Source organism: Mesoplodon densirostris, chromosome 11, assembly GCF_025265405.1.
Source record: "Mesoplodon densirostris isolate mMesDen1 chromosome 11, mMesDen1 primary haplotype, whole genome shotgun sequence".
Classification (NCBI taxonomy): domain Eukaryota; kingdom Metazoa; phylum Chordata; class Mammalia; order Artiodactyla; family Ziphiidae; genus Mesoplodon; species Mesoplodon densirostris.
The window spans coordinates 30866241-30887731 of record NC_082671.1 but is presented as its reverse complement, the minus strand read 5'-3'; the positions used below and the strand labels follow the sequence as shown (position 1 = coordinate 30887731).

Genomic DNA, 21491 nt, shown 5'->3' with positions numbered 1-21491 from the left:
CTCCATTCTCTAGTAGGTCTGTGTCTTTATTCCCGTCTTGCCCCTAGGTTCTTCATGACCTTTTTTTTCTTTCTCTTAAATTCCATATATATGTGTTAGCATATGGCATTTGTTTTTCTCTTTCTGACTTACTTCACTTTGTATGACTGACTCTAGGTCCATCCACCTCACTACGAAGAACTCAATTTCGTTTCTTTATATGGCTGAGTAATATTCCGTTGTACATATGTGCCACATCTTCTTTATGCATTCATCCGAGGATGGACACTTAGGTTGCTTCCGTCTCCTGGCTATTGTAAATAGAGCTGCAATGAACATTTTGGTACATGACTCTTTTTGAATTATGGTTTTCTCATGGTATATTCCCAGTAGTGGGATTGTTGGGTCGTATGGTAGTTCTATTTGTACTATTTTTAAGGAAACTCCATACTGTTCTCCATAGAGGCTGTATCAATTTACATTCCCATCAGCAGTGCAAGAGTGTTCCCTTTTCTCCACACCTTCTCCAGCATTTATTGTTTCTAGATTTTTTTTGTGTGTGTGGTGCGCGGGCCTCTCACTGCTGTGACCTCTCCCGCTGCAGAGCACAGGCTCCAGATGCGCAGGCTCAGCGGCCATGGCTCACGAGCCCAGCCACTCCATGGCATGTGGGATCCTCCCGGGCCGGGGCACAAACCCGCGTCCCCTGCATCAGCAGGTGGATTCTCAACCACTGCGCCACCAGGGAAGCCCATTTCTAGATTTTTTGATGATGACCATTCTGACCGGTGTGAGATAATATCTCATTTAATTTTGCTTTGCATTTCTCTAATGATTAATGATGTTGAGCATTCTTTCATGTGTTTGTTGGCAATCTGTATAAATTCATTGGAGAAATGTCTATTTAGGTCTCCTGCTCATTTTTGGATAGGATTGTTGGTTTTTTTGTTATTGAGCTGCATGAGATGCTTGTAAATTTTGTAAATTAATCCTTTATCAGTTGCTTCATTTGCAAATATTTTCTCCCATTCTGAGGGTTGTCTTTTCATATTGTTTATGGTTTCCTTTGCTGTGCAAAAGTCTTTAAGTTTAATTAGGTCCCATTAGTTTATTTTTGTTTTTATTTCCATTTCTCTAGGAGGTGGGTCAAAATGGATCTTGCTGTGATTTATGACATAGAGTGTTCTGCCTAAGTTTTCCTCTAAGAGTTTGATAGTTCTGGCCTTATATTTTGGTCTTTAATCCATTTTGAGCTTATTTTTGTGTATGCTCTTATGGAGTGTTCTAATCTCATACTTTTACATGTACCTGTCCACTTTTCCCAGCACCACTTATTGAAGAAGCTGTCTTTCTCCACTGTATGTTATTGCCTCCTTTATCAAAGATATGATGATCATATTTGTGTGGCTTTATCTCTGGGATTTCTATGCTGTTCCATTGATCTATATTTCTGTTTTTGTGCCAGTACCATACTGTCTTGATTACTGTAGCTTTGTAGTATAGTCTGAAGTCAGGGAGCCTGATTCCTCCAGCTGCATATTTCGTTCTCAAGATTGCTTTTGCTATTCAGGGTATTTTGTGTTTCCATAAAAATTGTGAAATTTTTTTTTCTACTTCTGTGAAAAATGCCAGTGGTAGTTTGATAGGGATTGCATTGAATCTGTAGATTGCTTTGGGTAGTAGAGTCATTTTCACAATGTTGATTCTTCCAATCCAAGAACATGGTATTTGTATCACCTTTATTTTCTTTCATCAGTGTCTTATAATTTTCTGCATACAGATCTTTGGTCCCCTTTGGTAGGTTTATTCCTAGATATTTTATTCTTATTTTTTGCAGTGGTAAATGGGAGTGTTTTTTTTAAATTTCACTTTCAGATTTCTCATCATTAGTGTATAGGACTGCCAGTGATTTCTGTGCATTAATTTTGTATCCTGCTACTTTACCAAATTCATTGATTAGCTCTAGTAGTTTTCTGGTAGCATCTTTAGGATTCTCTATATATAGTATCATGTCATCTGCAAACGGTGACAGCTTTACTTCTTCTTTTGTGATTTGGATTCCTTTTATTTCCTTTTCTTCTCTGATTGCTGTGGCTAAAACTACCAATACTATGTTGAATAAGAGTGGTGAGAGTGGGCAACCTTGTCTTGTTCCTGATCTTAGTGGAAATGGTTTCAGTTTTTCACCATTGAGGATGATGTTGGCTGTGGGTGTGTCATATATGGACTTTATTATGTTGAGGAAAGTTCCCTCTGCAGGGTTTTTATCATAAATGGGTGTTCAATTTTGTCAAAAGCTTTCTCTGCATCTATTGAGATGATCATATGGTTTTTCTCCTTAGTTTTGTTAATATGGTGTATCACATTGATTGATTTGCATATATTGAAGAATCCTTACATTCCTGGAATAAACCCCACTTGATCATGGTGTATGACCCTTTTAATGTGCTGTTGGATTCTGTTTGCAAGTATTATGTTGAGAATTTTTGCATCTATTTTCATCAGTGATATTGGCCTATAGGCTTCTTTCTTTGTGACATCTTTGTCTGGTTCTGTTATCAGGGTGATGGTGGCCTCGTAGAATGAGTTTGGGAGTGCTCCTCCCTCTGCTATATTTTGGAAGAGTTTGAGAAGGATAGGTGTTAGCTCTTCTCTAAATGTTTGATAGAATTCACTTGTGAAGCCATCTGGTCCTGGGCTTTTGTTTGTTGGAAGATGTTTTATCACAGTTTCAGTTTCAGTGCTTGTGATTGTTCAGTTCATATTTTCTATTTCTTCCTGGTTCAGTCTTGGCAGTTTGTGCATTTCTAAGAATTTGTCCATATCTTCCAGGTTGTCCGTTTTATTGGCATGCACTTGCTTGTAGTAATCTCTCATGATCTTTTGTATTTTTGCAGTGTCAATTGTTACTTCTCCTTTTTCATTTCTGATTCTATTGATTTGAGTCTTCTCCCTTTTTTTCTTGATGAGTCTGGTTAATGGTTTATTGATTTTTTTAATCTTCTCAAAGAACCAGCTTTTAGTTTTATTGATCTTTGCTATCATTTCCTTCATTTCTTTTTCATTTGTTTCTGATCCGATCTTTATGATTTCTTTCCTTCTGCTATCTTTAGGGATATTTGTTCTTCTTTCACTAATTGATTTAGGTGCAAGTTCAGGTTGTTTATTTGAAATGTTTCCTGTTTCTTAATGTAGGATTGTATTGCTATAAACTTCCCTCTTAGAACCGCTTTGGCTGCATCACATAGGTTTTTTTCATCGTGTCTCCATAGTCATTTGTTTCTAGGTATTTTTCAATTTCCTCTTTGATTTCTTCAGTGATCACTTGGTTGTTAAGTAGTGTACTGTTTAGACTCCATGTGTTTGTAATTTTTACAGATCTTTTCCTGTAATTGATATCTAGTCTCATAGCATTGTGGCAGGAAAAGATACTTGATACAATTTCAGTTTTCTTAAAGTTACCAAGGCTTGATTTGTGACTCAAGATATGGTCTATCCTGAAGAATGTTCCATGAGCACTTGAGAAAAATGTGTATTCTGTTGTTTTTGGATGGAATGTCCTATAAATGTCAATTAAGTCCATCTTCTTTAATGCATCATTTAAAGCTTGTGTTTCCTCATTTATTTTCATTTTGGATCATCTGTCCATTGGTGAAGGTGGGGTGTTAGGTGCCCTACTATGAATGTGTTACTGTCAATTTCCCCTTTTATGGCTGTTAGTATTTGCCTTATGTATTGAGGTGCTTCTGTGTTGTGTGCATAAATATTAACAATTGTTATATCTTCTTTTTGGATCGATCCCTTGATCATTATGTAGTGTCCTTCTTTGTCTCTTCTAATAGTCTTTATTTTAATGTCTATTTTGTCTGATATGAGAATTCTACTCCAGCTTTCTTTTGGTTTCCATTTGCATGGAAATCTTTTTCCATCCCCTCACTTTCAGTCTGTATGTGTCCCTAGGTCTGAAGTGGGTCTCTTGTAGACAGCATATATATGGGTCTTGTTTTTGTATCCATTCAGCCAGTCTGTGTCTTTTAGTGGGAGCATTTGATCCATTTACATTTAAGGTAATTATCAATATGTATGTTCCTATTCCCATTTTGTTAATTGTTTTGTGTTTGTTATTGTAGGTCTTTTCCTTCTCTTGTGTTTCTTACCTAGGGATGTTCCTTTAGCATTTGTTGTGAAGCTGGTTTGGTGGTGCTGAACTCTTTCTGATTTTGCTTGTCTGTAAAAGTTTTATTTTCTCCATCAAATCTGAATGAGATCCTTGCTGGGTAGAATAATCTCAGTTGTAGGTTTTTCTCCTTTATCACTTTAAATATGTCCTGCCACTCCCTTCTGGCTTGCGGAGTTTCTGCTGAAAGATCAGCTGTTAACCTTATGGGGTTTCCCTTGTGTGTTGTTTGTTGTTTTCCCCTTGCTGCTTTTAATATGTTTTCTTTGTGTTTAATTTTTGAGTTTGATTAATATGTGTCTTGTCATGTTTCTCCTTAGATTTAACCTGTTTGGGACTCTCTGTGCTTCCTGGACTTTATTAACTATTTCCTTTCCCATATTAGGGAAGTTTTCAACTATAATCTCTTCAGACATTTTCTCAGCCCCTTTCTTTTTCTCTTCTTCTTCTGGGACCCTTATAATTTGAATGTTGGTGCATTTAGTGTTGTCCCAGAAGTCTCTGACACTGTCCTCAGTTCTTTTCATTCTTTTTATTTATTCTGCTCTGCAGTAGTTATTTCCACTATTTTATCTTCCATGTCATTTATCCATTCTTCTGCCTCAGTTATTCTCCTATTGATCCCTTCTAGAGTAGTTTTAATTTCATTTATTGCATTGTTCCTCATTGCTTCTTTCATCTTTATTTCTTCTAGGTCCTTGTTAAATGTTTCTTGCATTTTCTCTATTCTATTTCCAAGATTTTGGGTCATCTTACTATCATTTTCCTGAATTCTTTTTCAGCTATACTGCCCATTTCCTTTTCATTTGTTAGGTCTGGTGGGTTTTTACCTTGCTCCTTTATCCGCTGTGTGTTTTTCTATCTTCTCATTTTACTTATCTTTCTGTGGTTGGGGTCTACTTTTCATAGGCTGCAGGTTCGTAGTTCCCATTTATTTGCTGTCTGTCCCTAGTGACTAAAGTTGGTTCAGTGTGTTGTTTAGGATTCCTGGTGGAGGGGACTAGTGCCTGTGTTCTGTTGGATAAGTCTGGATCTTGTCTTTCTGGTGGGCAGGTCCACGTCTGGTGGTGTGTTTTGGGGTGTCTGTGGCCTTATTATGACTTTAGGCAGCCTCTCTGCTAATGGGTGGGGTTCTGTTCCTGTCCTGCTAGTTGTTGGCATAGGGTATCCAGCACTGTACCTTACTGGTCTTTCAGTGAAGCTGGGTCTTGATGTTGAGATGGAGATCACTGGGAGATTTTTGCCATTTGATATTACATGGAGTTGGGAGGTCTCTTGTGGACCAGTGTCCTGAAATTGGCTCTCTCACCTCAGAGGCACAGCACTGACTCCTTGCTGGAACATCTAGAGCCTTTCATCCACACGGCTCAGAATAAAAGGGAGAAAAAGTAGAAAGAAATAAAGAAAGAAAGAGAATAAAATAAAATAAAATAAAATAAGATAAAAGAAAATAAATTTATTAAAATAAAAAATAATTGGATTTCCTTGGTGGCACAGTGGTTGAGAGTCTGCCTGCCAATGCAGAGGACACAGGTTCTTGCCCCGGTTCAGGAAGGTCCCACATGCTGTGGAGTGGCTAGTCCCATGAGCCATGGTCACTGAGCCTGCAGGTCTGGAGCCTGTGCTCCCCAACGGGAGAGGCCACAACAGTGAGAGGCCCATGTACCACACACACACAAAAAAAATATTAAGAAAACAAATTTTTTTTAAGTAAAAAGAAAAAAAAAAAGTAGGGAAAGAACCCTAGGACAAATGGTGAAAACAAATCTATACAGACAAAATCTCACACAGAAGCATATACATACACACTCACAAAAAGAGGAAAAGGGGAAATAATAATATATCCTGCTCTCAAAGTCCACCTGCTCAATTTGGGATGATTCGTTGTCTATGCAGGTATTTCACAGATGCAGGGTACATCAAGTTGTTTGTGGAAATTTAATCCGCTGCTCCTGAGGCTGCTGTGAGGGATTTCCCTTTCTCTTGTTTGTTTGCACAGCTCCAGGGTGTCAGCTTTGGATTTGGACCCGCTCTGCATGTAGGTCCCCTGAGGGCGCGTGTTCTTTGCTCAGCCTGGACGAAGTTAAAGGAGCAGCTGATTCGGGGGCTCTGGCTCACTCAGTCCAGGGGGAGGGAGGGGTATGGATGTAGGGCGAGCCTGCGATGGCAGAGGCCATTGTGGCATTGCACCACCCTGAGGCACACCATGCGTTCTCCCAGGGAAATTGTCCCTGGATCCCAGGACCCTGGCAGTGGCGGGCTGCACAGGCTCCCAGCAGGGCAGGTGTGGATAATGACCTGTGCTCGCACACAGCCTTCTTGGTGGTGGCAGCAGCAGCCTTAGCACCTCACGCCCTTCTCTGGTGTGTGCTCTGATAGCCTCGGCTTGCGCCGTCTCTGGATCTCCTTTAAGCAGCGCTTTTAATCCCCTCTCTTTGCAAACGAGGAAACAAAGAGGGAAGAAAAATTCTCTTGCCTCTTCGGCAGGTCCGGGCTTTTTCCCAGACTCCCTCCCTGCTAGCCATGGCGCACTAACCCCTTCAGGCTGTGTTCATGCCGCCAGTCCTCTCCCTGCGATAGGATCGAAGCCCGAGCCTCAGTTCCCAGCCCTCACCCGTCCCGGCGGGTGAGCAGACAAGCCTCACAGGCTGGTGATTGCTGGTCGGCACTGATCCTCTGTGCGGGAATCTCTCCGCCTTGCCCTCCACACCCCTGTTGCTGCACTCTCCTCCACGGCTCCGATGTTTCCCCCCTCCGCCATGCGCAGTCTCCGCCCGTGAAGGGGCTTCCTAGTGTGTGGAAACCTTTCCTACTTCAGAGCACCCTCCCACTGGTGCAGGTCCCTTCCTTATTCTTTTCTCTCTGTTTTCTCTTTGTTCTTTTCCCTACCCAGGTATGTGGGGAGTCTCTTGCCTTTTGGGAGGTCTGAGGTCTTCTGCCTGCATTCAGTGGGTGTTCTATAGGAGCAGTTCCACGTCTAGATGTATTTCTCATGTATCTGTGGGGAGAACTGTGATCTCCAAGTCTTACTCTTCCACCATTTTCCTCAACCAAGCCCTTCTAGTGATTTTTAAATTTCAGTTATTATATTCTTCAGCTTTGTTTGGTTCTTCTTTATATTTTCCAATTCTTTATAACTTCCTCACTGTGTTCATACATTCTTCTCCCAAATTTGTTGAGCATCTTTATGATCATTACCTTGAACTCTCCTTGGTAATATTCCTTATTTCCAGTTCATTTATTTCTTTTTCCGAGGTTTTATCTTATTCCTTCATTTGGAATATATTCCTCTGTCTCTTCATTTTGTCTAATTCTCTATGTTTATTTATATGTTTAGGTAGGTTGCTTATGTTTCTCAGTCTTGGAGGAGTGGCTTTATGTTGGAGACATCCTATTGAGCCCAGCAGCATACTTCCTTCTGGTCACCAGATGTATCGCTCTAGTGGAGCCCCCTGTATGGGCAGTGTAGGCCCTTCCCTTGTGTCAGTGCCAGCTACTGTGGGATGCTGATAAACGTGGCTGACTTTTGCCCTGTTTGGCTGCCAGACCCTGCCTTGTGTCATGACTGGTGGCCTGCTGGTGGGTGCAGTTGTGTTCCAATGCTGTTGGCTGTGTGGCCTGGGAGTTCTCAGGTTTGGTGCTAGCTGCTGGTGGTTGGTGGATGTCCTGGTCCACTGGCTGATGGACCTGGGGAGGCTCAGTTCAAACCCAGGCAGGTTTGGGCCCACTGATTGGAGAGGCAAGTCCCAGAGTGTCTAATTGCAGGACGCTGGCAGGGGGAGGGTCGTTGCAGTGGAGGGCTCCTGTCTGCCCACTAGGGGCAGGGCTGAGTTTGAGGCAGCTGCCTGCAAGGCCCAGGGTGCCCAAGGCTGGTGCCAGTCTACTAGTAGGCTACTTCAGCATATTGGTAGCCACGTTTTCAAGTAATCAATGGCTACATTTCACTATTGTCTCCCTTATTGGACAGTGCAGCTTTATACATTGTATCTGGAATATGTTAAAATATGTAAATAGAAAATATATACTAACCATTAGCAAGTTTATCTATGGATAGTGTGATTAAATACCCTTTTATTTACTTTTTTATGCATTACCTTATCCTCAAGAATTTTACCATGATCTCTTAAGAAAAGATGTCAACCAGATGTATAGAAATACCAACATTATAAATAAATCAATTTGACATACCAACTCGCCACTTCTACAGCGTGACTAGATATTCCTAATCCAATTCATACCTTTTTATCTCTGGGGTTGAGAGATAGATGATTAAGTCAACAAGCAGAGATTTTACCTCTGGACAGATACACAATGGAGGATACGTAACAAAGGAGTCTATCTTTGGCAATAAATACAAATATTGGTAATAGTAGTTTGATTAGCTGTTAATACAAAATGTGGTGTTTTTTAGTGAGCTAGAACCTATTATTTTCTTTCAATTAAATCCAGAAAAATCTAGTTGCTTCCGATCAGCTTGGGAAGAGCAGATGAGTGGAATTCTATATTCCAAATATAGATGCTTAATTAAGTGTGAGTGAGCTGGCAGAAGTTAAACTGGCTCCCAGATCATTCATTTGTTCCAAATTTCAAATTCATCTTTATAGAAAATATATATTAAATTTTTTCTTACTCATTTAATTAATATAATTTGTACGCTCATTTTACTAGTTCTAGTGACAAAAACATCAAAATCATATTTAAAGTCAATCTGTATTTTCCCTACATAGGACTCTAGATCTTATTTTAAAGTTGAGCAGTAACAAAGAAACTTTTAATAGCACTTTTTCCCCATAAAACATAAGGTAACACCTGTTTTACTGCTGATCATTTTAAGTTCCTCTGAATCTTAGGATCTCTAAGGATCCTCAGTGTTTGTCCTTAAAATAAAAAACTTTATGTTTCTGTTATATTCCAAACATTGAAGAATAATTTCTTTAATGAGGCTTTTGGCCAAGGAACAGTCTCCTGATGAAAGAAAGCAGAGTTTTCAACAGCATTTTGAGAGACTGACATTTGTGTACATAAGATATTCAGTCATTCAACTCTGAAGCAGCTCAGCATTGTTTTCGTCATTTTTGTTATTTTATGGTATACTTTGACCTATCTTCCAGTTTGCAATTTTGTAAAAAATTAGTGTGAAAAAATACAGCTTATTTATATTATAGTATGCATGAGAAATGTGTTGAGGTTTCCAAGGAAGAAAAGGCAAAAAAAGCATTACCTCTTTTACTAATTCATGACAATCATTTTTGACCTCCAGTTTACTGGATAAAATATTGCATTGATTTATATAGTCGTGGCTTCAGGTAACTTTACCATCTACATCCACAAATATTTTTGATCCATATTCAAAGTGTTTTACCTTTGCTTACCCTGAAGAATATTTTCCACATCTCTGTGATGACCTTAAGTGACATCTCCGTTCTCTAGAAAACCTTGATCTTTTTCTGTAATCAGGATCAAAATATATTGAAATTTTCTTATTGCCAGAAACATTGTGGACCATTTACAGCAGTGGTCTCAACTGAAGACTTGCATGAGAATCCCCTAGAGAGCTTTTCTCAAAATAGGATCTTTGCAGATTCTACTTCAGAAGGCTTGGGGTGCAGTCTAAAGGTTTGTTTTTGAAAAAACTCCCCAGGTCCTGCTGATGCACATTTGGGTTGAGAACCATTTTAGAAAATCATTCTGGAATAGGATAATAAAAAACCTCTGATGGTGACACTGTTTTTTTTTTGTTGTTGTTGTTTTGTTTTTTTTTTCTTTTTGAGATTTGGAACAGATCAATACAATTAAATCATGTTTATGGATGAAATGGACTTGATTTTGGACTTGGTGAATTTAAAATTCTAATATTACCTTTTGCTTGGTCTTGATGATACTCCAAATGTAAACCTATTTTATAGTCTCAATCAGATAATACTAAAACTCTCCTGATGATCTAATGCCAGAAGAATGAAAACATTTCAGATGACATCAACCTATTTCTGTTGTGCTTTCTTACACATGGCTCTGCTCTCTCTTCCTAACAGATTCAGATATATCCAAGTCCTGGCTGGGTTTTACCCAGTTTTTCTTTACCTCTCCCAAGAATGAGCTGCTAAAGGTTTTTCCATTTACAGTATATCCTTTTCTCTTTCCCACCCCTAATTCCTGTTTTCAAAATTATATATCACAGTGGAGGTGTGTATCAGGCTATTAGAACTATGAGACTAGGGAATCTGAGAGATGTTGGAATATAAATTAAAGGTATAAATTGGAAAACATTCTACTTTAAAAATTTATTGGGAACAATTTAAGTATATGTGGTTGCTTCATGAGAGTTTTGGGAGAAAATTCTGCAGAGCTGGCCATAAAAGTCCTACAGTTAAACAAAACTTCTGGTTGTGAGTATGAAGACTTTTTGTTAGTAATGATACTTATCCTTTATACAATAGGATGATTATTGGTATGTAATGGTCACCCACTGTTTTCTCTGATTCTCAACACGAAGACAATTTGAGATTTTGTGTTAACATGTGTTGTGTAGCTCTATGTTTCTCAGTCACCTATTAGTGTTTCAAATACACATGAAACTAAATTTAGCAATAAGTAAAGCCTGTAAAAAACAGTTTTTAAAATTTGACAACTGAGAAGTTCACTACACACATGAACTTGCCGAATACATTTATTTTGTAATAATTTTAATATTCCATTGAAATTGGCTAGTCAGAAAAAGAGATAGGGCCTCCCTGGTGGCGCAAGTGGTTGAGAGTCCGCCTGCCGACGCAGGGGACACAGGTTCGTGCCCCAGTCTTGGAGGATCCCATATGCCGCGGAGCGGCTGGGCCCGTGAGCCATGGCCGCTGAGCCTGCGCGTCCGGAGCCTGCGCGTCCGGAGCCTGTGCTCCGCAACGGGGGAGGCCACAACAGTGAGAGGCCCGCATACCGCAAAAAAAAAAAAAAAAGAGATAAAGAAGAGAGAATATGAATGGGAAGGAAAGAGTGTGGTCTTTTTGTTGTATAAATTTCTCTTACAGAATAGTTTGATAATTCAAATACATGATAATTATTTATATGAGTTTTAATTTTAATTTGATAGTCTAAGCAATTATACATATTCCCTCTCAATTATAAAAATAAATCCCCCAAAGGAATATTATTATTGTTCTTTTTCTTTTTTAGATATGAAAATTAAGGTTCAGAATGTGGAAATGACTTGTCTGTTTTATATGACTAGTAGGTAGTCATAGCTTTCAAAGCAAACTACTGTGTGACATAACTGCCTTTCTAAGTGCTGCTTTTATCTCCCATCATCTTAGTGTAGGAAAAATGGAACAGGATATTCAGAAGTCCAGAATCTTTCCTTTGAAGCACAGGTTCTTCCTTTTAGCATTTGATGGTAACTATAGCAGACATTACCTGAAAGAATTAAAACAAGACAAAAATAATATTTTAGCCATTTATACATGTTATAGTCAAATCACACTTAAAAGGCAAATTGTATTGATCTGAAGGAAAACTAAGACACAGAACATTGTCACTACCAGTGAAAACTTAGCTTTGGTAAATGTTCAGATATATTTGAGAACTTGGTGTTATTTATTTATTATAAAAAGTTTTTAACCAAATGACTGAGCTGAGGTACCTAAAAGATACCTAATGTCCTGAAGTTTGATTCACTGCTCTCCTACATCAAGCATTTCTACTCTGTTTTTGATATTTAAACTCTGATATACAGTTATGATATTCTTAGTTCCAACCTGCTTGGGTGCATAGTTTTGGTACTCATAATTTCTAATTTGTGCCTATACATGCAAGTTGAAGATGGGAAAACAAAAACTGAAAAATAGGTTTTATTTAAAGTATACAGATAATAGTGTATTTATATTATCTAAGTAATTGCTTCAATTATCCACTTCATTAGAAATGGAAGGCACAACTTTCTTTTGTATGTACGTTTTATAATGTCTTGGATCATTTCTGCATTATAGTTTAAGCCATGTATTATAGCCCACATTAAGATTTATGTTACTAAAAATTAGCAACATTTTAATATTATGCTAGCCCCACATAAATTTTCCATCTTTGGCATTGCACTCCATTTGACACGATCAAGGAATATCTGAGAATAAGCCATTCTCTTGCATTTTTCTCATTTATTCTGTGTGTATATTTAAACAGATTAAATGTAATTGTTTAGCATTAAGATTCAGTTTGAGGAAGTACTCAGTAACTATATTGTGAGTAGTAAATAAGGTCCTTAAAAAGAACTAAATTTGGTATCACAATTTCTCCTATATATAATATGTATTATGTAATGTTTCTAAGGAAGTCAAAGTAATCTGGATTATTAACTTTCGAATTTCAGGTTAATTATATATATGGCATGTATTAATTACAATCATATATGCAACACTAAGGGGTGTTGCAGAATTATTTGCAATCTTTTTCAGAAACAAATCTTCTAAATCTTGAGATCGATACACACTTGAAATAAAATTTTATCAACATATGAAAATATATGTATATTTAATGATCATGCTACTTAAGTTGCTTGATTTACTAGAATTATTCTATGATTACAACCCTGGAATAGAGATACAATACTTGTTAACTCATATTTTTTGGCCTTAATTTGTGACTTTACTGGTAGAACCGAATAAACATGCAAACTAGAGAAGAATTTTTGATGTGCAGTTTTCCCTATGGTTTATGTTTAAAGTGAATTCAAAATTGGAATATTTATTTAGATGTATATAAAAATATTCTTATATTTAAATCTTCACACATTCACAATGCCCATTTGAAGCCATTGCTCTCTAAATAGTTCTTTATTGTTATTTTACTAACTATATAGAATAAGATATTTAATATGTAAAAAGAGTTGAGCATATATGCACTTTATATTACATGCTAATATATTTGTATATAGAGAGCATAGTTTAAACAAGCAAGCCAATGGAATGTATGTATTGTAAATTTATACTGTAACCTCTCAAATTAATTTTAACATATACTGAGATTATGCATTTATGGCCATTTTCTAATATAGTACATTTCTTCCAAGAACCCAAAACATATTTCTGATGTTCTGTTCAGAACAACTCAAGTTAATCAATTAAACTTTTCTTGTGAAGTGGATGAGATAGTATATTTTATGATTTTGAGGGGTGAAAACTTTTACTAAGAAGCCTAATGACTTAACCAGAATCAGTAGAACCCAAAGGTAGAATCAACAGGAAAACATTATTTTTATTGAGTTGCATGGATAGTTCTTTGACTTCCACTAGAAAATTCACAGATTTTTAGGTTGGGTTTTAAGCACCAGTTTTGTACTATGCTTAGTATTAAAGAAGAAGAGCTTCTACAAATAGGGATTATCCATCTAAAAGTACTCACTCAGTACTTTTAATCTTGATTAATGTCTTAGATCTGTATCTCTCGAAAACTCAGGTATTCTGAAATTTTGCTTCACAGTCTTCTGGTGCCTCATATAGTTAAAAATATATTAATTTATGCAAGCTTCTAACCAAAAAAAAAAAAAACCACTTTTATGAGGTATATTATCTTATTTCCATATCCTAATACTTTGAAGATATTTACACTGTTAAACCAATTATCATAAAGATTACACTGCTCAAAAACATAAAGAATTATTAGAGCCACCCAAAATACCTAAAAAGTGTGTTTCTCCATAAGTAGTATAAGAAAATAATATTCATTTAGAGAAGTGGAAAGAATAGTTATATAGGTACTCAAAAAGACCTTATAAATCTTGAATGGTGATAAGTAGTTATTATCTTTATATTAATGTGAAGTATATTAATATAAAAATAAGCACACAACTCCCTGTAGCTGAAACTCTTTCAAATCTGCAAGTTCTGAGCTGCCACATGAGATCTATGCCAAGGATTACAGTAAATTCTGTCAGCTTTAAATGTGAAATTTCACCAAAGTGAGATGATCATTTTCTAAATTTATAACACATACATTTTTTACTACCAATGCCTGATCTACACAGCACAAAATAAAATTTTGTGAATTACTTGGTTTTATTTGAGATAAATATTCTAGGCAATTTGGATGACTGCTTTCAGTCTTGAATTATCTATATATATTAATTAGAAACTACAACAGCAATAATTCATATTTTTCTACTGCATAAACACACTCTTTTTTTAGCTTGTAAGTCTGTTAAATCTGAAACCTTGACACTGATCAAAGAAAGCTCTCCAAAATGCATTTTTCCCCATAGGTTTGAAAGAACTTCAATAGCAAATTTACTTTAATTTCCTCATCTTTGTGACTTACCATTTGCAGCTGATCTCTCTTGTCTCTTTTGGAGTACCTCAGTCTGTCAGGAAGGTAATGGACAGTATGGAGACTGGTGGCCAGAGGGAGCATCCTTCCACAAGTAAGGATGGCAACAGAGCTAGAACACTTATGATGTTTGTTGGCAACTCTGGCACCACTGTAGGAAAAAGTGTCCCTACACATAGAATAGAAAAGGTATGCCAGAGGCGAAGAAGGGATTGTTTGCCACTGAAAAGACCTTAACCATAAGTAGCAGTGGACTGTAGTGTGCAACTTGCCAGCTTTTGCTCTTTCAGGCTGGGAATTGTGTTGTGTGTGTGTGTGTGTGTATATATTACTCCTGTCAGGTTTTTTCACTGGCACTTTCCTATCAGTACGAACCTTGGTTAGAGAAATCATAGAATCCCTGTGTTCCAGTCTTAAACATTGTGAGAAAGGAAGACAAGTTAAGATGATATAATTATCTCTTAAAGACATTACAGTAGTAGTCAATGCTTACAGAGAATAAACAAAGCTAGCAATATTATAGTAAATCTAGATGGATGAACAAATAGATTTATCTATGAACTCAGGCAAGTTTGAGTGAAAAAAGTAATACATAAATTAAGTACTAGCCAAGAAATATACCAGTGTGTTAACAAACAATTTATAAAAGCATATGATACATAGCTAAAATAACAGTTTTTAAACTATGAATTGAGCCTATCTTCTTATGACTGGTGTTTGTGTGCTTTTCTTTTTTTTTTTTTTTAGTCTTGAATAAATGTTCCAGTAAGTTTCCTAAGTACAAATGAGTTCCATTCCAAGAGCCCATTCGTAAGTGCAATTTGTTAGTAAGTCCAACAAATTTAGCCTAGGTACCCAACTAACACAATCGGCTATATAGTACTATACTGTAATAGGTTTATAATACTTTTCACACAAATAATACATAAAGAACAAACACAAAGAAATAAAGAAAGCATTTTTAATCTTACAGTACAGCAACTTGAAAAATACAGTAGTACAGTACAACAGCTGGCATACAGGGGCTGGCATCAAGTGAACAGGCAAGAAGAGTTACTGAGTGGAGGAGGGAGAGGAGTTGGGAGATGATAGAGCTGAGGGATCTTCAGCAATAGGAGATGGAGGGCAAGCTTCAATTTCATGCACGTTTGCATCTTTGAAAGTTTGCAACTTGAAGGTTCATATGTAGGGGACTTACTGTATTAATATGCTGGAGAGAAAGTGATTACTTTGAATTGCATTTATTTGGGCATAAACCAATGACAAAGAAAGACTAAGAAGCTACAAAAGCATGGAATCCCATTTTTAAAAACTTTGATCCTTTTGCCAATATAAAATTTATTATTATTTTATGTTAATACTGCTTCTGTTTCATTTATTTTGTTTTGCTTTGCTTATTATAGTAATACTGATTATTTTTATTAATTCTCGTTAGTCTGAAAAAAATAACATTCACTAACTGATAGTGTATATTTTAGAAACGGGATAATGAATCACACAGACATTTCTTTCCAGAGATTAACGCTCAAGCTAAAGATTAGAATTCAATCACTTTGAAATTACAGAGAAAATATGTGACATGCATATAACATAAGTATTTAAAAATCCACAAAATTGGGGACTTCCCTGGTGGCACAGTTGTAAACAATCTGCCTGCCAATGCAGGGGACACGGATTCGAACCCTGGTCTGGGACGATCCCACATGTTGTGGAGCAACTAAGCCTGTGCACCACAACTACTGAGCCTGCGTGGTGCAACTACTGAAGCCCACGCGCCTAGAGCCCGTGCTCCGCAACAAGAGAAGCCACCGCAATGAGAAGCCCGCGCCCTGCAACGAAGAGTAGCCTCCACTCGCTGCAACTAGAGAAAACCTGCACACAGCAACAGACCCAACCCAACCAAAAATAAATAAATTAATTAATAATACATTTTAAAATAAATAAATAAATAAAATTTAAAATAAAACTCCATAAAATTAGAGAAGATTTTTACTTCAGATGTTATCTCAGTTAACTTCCTAATTCATATTATCGTAGAAAAATATCCAGAGGCCCTGTAGAGCTAAAAAAACTCCATCCTGCCTTATAATGAATTAAATTGCATTTGTAAAACTGTCGCTAGGTAAAAGTTATTTTGCATTAAGAATTTTTGGCTTTAGATATGACACACTTTTTATTTGATTAGGTAAAATGGAATTTGAATGAGGAGTTTTTGCTTGACAATATTTTGGTGCATTAAGCTTATTAGAGGCAATAGAAAAAAATTGAAGGCAATTCTCTTTCAAAAGTTAGCTTTATGTGTAGTTAAAATTTACAGTATAGATATACATGCAGTTTAAATAATCTAACATTGAAAGTAATGTATATAATATAAAATACACTTTAAAAATACGTATACAGCGTGTATTTTTTTTTAAATTGGAGTATTTAGGCATACAATTTTGGTTTCAATCTGATAACTCATCATAAATAACAGTTTCTTTATTATGGCATATATCATTTGCTATATCTAAACCACATCAAAAATATTGTCTTTATCTTAGAAAATGTGATTTGTCTAACTCTTTGTGTAGATAAAGAAATAAGTGAAAATAAAGTTAATAAGCAAAATATTAAGTAATAATAGGTGAAATATAAACTCACTAAAATGTATGATTATGTAGATGTAACATTATATATGATTATGTAAAATTTTATATATATTTACACCCAAAAGGAAATGAAGACTTATTATATATATATATGGTATTTATATCTTTTAAAATTTCTGCCTGTATTAGAAATGGATCAAGGAGCAGGTTTTAATAAGACAGATAAAATTAGCCATTTTCTCCTGGGAATTGTTAATATTTGAGGGTGATATCTGTTTCCTTCTTGGAGGCTCAGAAGTGTTGTAATCTAAAGAAGGAGAAAAGTAAATGTAAACCTTTTGAAATTACTTAAAATTTCAACAAAACTGCAGATAAGTGAAAACTTCTACATTGAATACATTCATATATATCTTATATATAATAATTTCTACCAGTAAAAACAAACCAGGACATTACAAAGAAAAAAATTACTTTTGTCAGAATGTGCTGATAATCTGTGTTTACTGGGGCAATTAATTAAGAATCATGATAGTTCTGTAGATTTAAATATAGACCAACTCATAACTGAGGAATAGTTAAAGCCATATTTCTGACTTTTTAAAGGAAACTAAATTATCTGTCTGGATTTGAGAAAGTTACAAGAAAAAAAAAGACTTGATTTTTTTGAAATTTTAAGAATCAGTGAAGGCTAGTGTCATCTCATTAATAAAAAATTCCTAAATGTTGAAAAGTTGGGTCAAAGTCAAAAGCTTTGACTAGAAGAGAAAAAAAAAAAAGCAAAATCAGGGACAGCTGATAGGCTATTGTTATCTGGACTTATAAAGACTTTTTGTGGTGATCATGGGAAATCACAAGTCCCATGGTACATTTTACTTGTAATTATGGAATTAATAGCTTGGCTTCAAATAAGAAAGATCCTGCCAATTTTTGTGCTGAAACCTTTTCAGTATCCCAATTAGAGAAATTATCTTTAATATACAGTTTGTTTACAAATCCTCATTTGAGACATTCGTTAATGCACACCTGAAACATGTCACACTCCAAAAGAGAGGTATGCTTAATGAATTAAACATTCTTACATAAGACCAGTACAAGACACAGGTATATGTGTAACACCCAAATAGCAATACATAAACCTGTTACATCTTCAAAGGGTTATTTTGATGAAAGCTGCTTTCAAACTATACATATAAGTGTCTAGAGTCATATTACTTACTAATCAGAAAAATGTATTTTAGTAATGTTTTTATAAGGAATTAAACACCTTTCACAGAAAGAATTCAAATGAATTATCTAGGATTATTTTCAAAACAGTAAATAGACATTGCCTCCAAGTTTTAGGTGAAGACATAAAGACCCCAAAGTGACTGATTTACTCAAGACAATATGATGATAGAGAGAGGGATGAGATGGACTCAGTGTGTATTTGTCATTTGTATCTATGTGCAAAAATTAGTTTAATGACTGAGAGGAAAATAAGCGTCATCTATTCTGCCCAAAGCAGGTTGATCTTCAGGAAGATCACTGGAAACGCCAAGCAAAGGCAATATTCTCCTCTATTTTTTCTATGTCTTTGGTGTGATTATGTGGGTGCATTTCTATGGGAAAATAACAGTTATCAGCATTACCCTCAGAGTTGTTTCAAAGAAATAGAGTAGCAATGGCTAATATGTTTTGCACTTGTGCCATTCTTTTGGACTAAATAAAATTCATGAGAGGCAAAATTGTTAATATTACTGGCAAGGTAAGATTACAGCATGACCGTGATATTAACTTGAGTATATTTGCAACATTCAAAAATTCCCATTGGTTACCAGGCACTGAAGTAGATGCTGAGAATACTGAGATGAAATTATCATCTTTCTTAACTTCAAGTATGTTATAAAAGCTAAGAGGGGAGATATATAAACAACAGCTGTTATACAGTATAGGAAGTATGATGATAGAGAGGATTGGGGTTTTTTTTTAAACAAAGGGGAAGAGCAGAAAGCAGGAAAGATTTCTTAGAGGAGATAATAGCAAAGCAGTAGAGTAAAAGATAAGTGAAACAAGATGCCAAAAGTAGGGGAAGATGGACACTTTGTTAAATAGGGACTGTCCTACATGTTTCAGATATAAATATGAATGTACATAATACCCATTTTCCACTACTAATAGAGCATAGAAATGATTATAATATACAGATTTTATTAAAAAATTTAATCACTTTACTCAAACAAGGCATTTTAGAGCCAAGTTACTACCTATGATATTAATCAATTTGCTCTCAATATTGGTTTATTTCCTCAGATTTTAAATAACATATATCAATTATAAAATTTTTTTGGAAAAAAATTAGAGATGTAAATGGACACAAATCAGATCAACCACCCTGCAGTAAACTTTATTTTGTAAATGCAGTCAGAGAGCTTGAGACTTATAACATAGAAGAATTATTTTAGTTACAATTAAATTAACAGGAAATAGCAAAGCAGTATTATTGAATCTCAAGGAAATTGTTGATTGTAATTTATTATCAAAGTACTTTTCATCATATTTCTCTGTATAGTAAGAATTGTTTCAAATTACAGTATTGACAGTTTTGAACAGAAAAAAATATTAAATTACTTTTCTTTCTTTTAGTCTCAGTAGAATCTAGTAATGGTTGATGATAGGGAAAAAGATAATTATAAGAATAAATCAGTGAAAACCTCCTTCAATACTTACTTTAAAGTACTTACCTATGATTTAATATATAGTATTTGAAGGACAGCAGTTGACAAAGGAAACTAAAAATTCCCATGCATTTCAAGAGATCTGAGAATTATTCACTTATCCACCCAGATTCTTCAGATGTATTCATGAGACAAATCACCTTATGTCTAGGCTTGGCTCTTTCATTGCTGTTGCCACTTATGTTTATGACCTTTTGACAAATCATCACTTCTTGATCATCCATTTCTCTGTATCTAAATAGATGCAATGATGTGTTTTCTGTATGTCACAGAAATCTTGTCTTGGAGCATGAAATGTAATTTGTGACTCAATACATTTTCTCCTCTACAGCACAAAGATGGCATTGCATTTGTATGACATGCAAATTAAGTGTTTTATGCAAAATAATCATCTTGAACAAGATTCAGAAGGGGGAACAAGTATTTTATTCATTCTTTATTTATGTTCTGTCTTATTCTGAAAAGATCCAAGGAAGCTTATAATAAGACATAGTGAACCAAACTGTGTGAGGAAATTGAAGCAAAGGGAAAATAAGAGTAAGATATCTGAAAAGGTTGCTGAGGATTCCTAGCACATCATGAAAACATATCGTGCTAGAGATGTGCCACAAATTTGGCTTAAGCTCTTTTAACAACCGACTTCAGAGGCAAAAATCTCCGTTTCATGATAAACAGGGTCTTTTCAGAATAGGAAACACAAGTGAGCAGCACAGATTCCTAGCACTGAGACCAAAGAGAATTGTACCCCTTTGTTAATCACTCAACTCTGTAGGGTAACAAATTTAACAAGAACAAAACAGATCTAGATATTCAAAAACTGCTTCTTAGAAAGTTTCACCATGACTTCAGCATGGCATGTCAGTGTGCAGTTGAGGAAACCTGACCATTGCACTTGAGTACAGATTTGCCACTCTGTTGGACAGGCTTTATCCAGATGGATGTATTACATGTTCTTGAGATGTGATTGAGTAATTGCATAATTGATCTCAACTGAGTAATGGAAACCAGTAACTATTGCTTCTCTCACCCAAGTTCTTGATTAGTATTGAGTGGCAGGAGGCCTAAACATTGAATTTAAATAATGAACCAAACAGGTGTAGAATTTACACAGTCAGAAAACCACCATGAGGGAGTAAATGATCCAGCCATTTTCTAAGGCTTCAATATTAGATTCCTACCACAAGTGTGGTGAGCTCTGGTTATACAAGGCTTGTCCACACTTACCAATATCAAAGTGTTGTGTTTAAAGTGCTTTAATAGAACATTTTCTCGGTGACAATTAAGTTATATAAAACACACATAGCAATGGAAGAGGATAGGTTCTAAGCAGAATTTCCATAACTCAGAATTTTCAAGATTTCTGTGAAAGATATCACAGCTATAAGCTTGCACTTCTAAAAGTCAAAGAGAATTATTTTATTTATAAGAAATATGTAGCACAAAAGTACTGTTTTGTAATTTTCCCTGTGTAAATCGAAAGAGTGAATACTGGAGGTTTGGATTCACAAATGCAAAAATGCAAATATATTTGGTTACAGTCTTCAATGCTCTTTCCTTTTATCATTTTCATGTGTGTAGATCTGCTTTGGAAAGTTAAATCTAAAAAAGGTGATACTGGGGTAAAGAAGAATGCCTTGTATAGACTATTGTCATAAAAGCACAAGATCTTTAAGATAAGGGAGAACTGGGAGGCTGGATATCTGAGTTTTATCTTAATTAAAAAAAAAT

General features: G+C 35.7%; 1 protein-coding gene across 2 annotated transcripts in view; it reads left to right on the top strand.

Annotated features, from left to right (window-relative positions):
• The window catches only part of CPNE8 (copine 8), a 336491-nt gene that overhangs the window by 225845 nt on the left and 89155 nt on the right, over positions 1-21491 (top strand). The gene's annotated exons all lie outside the window — the stretch shown is intronic.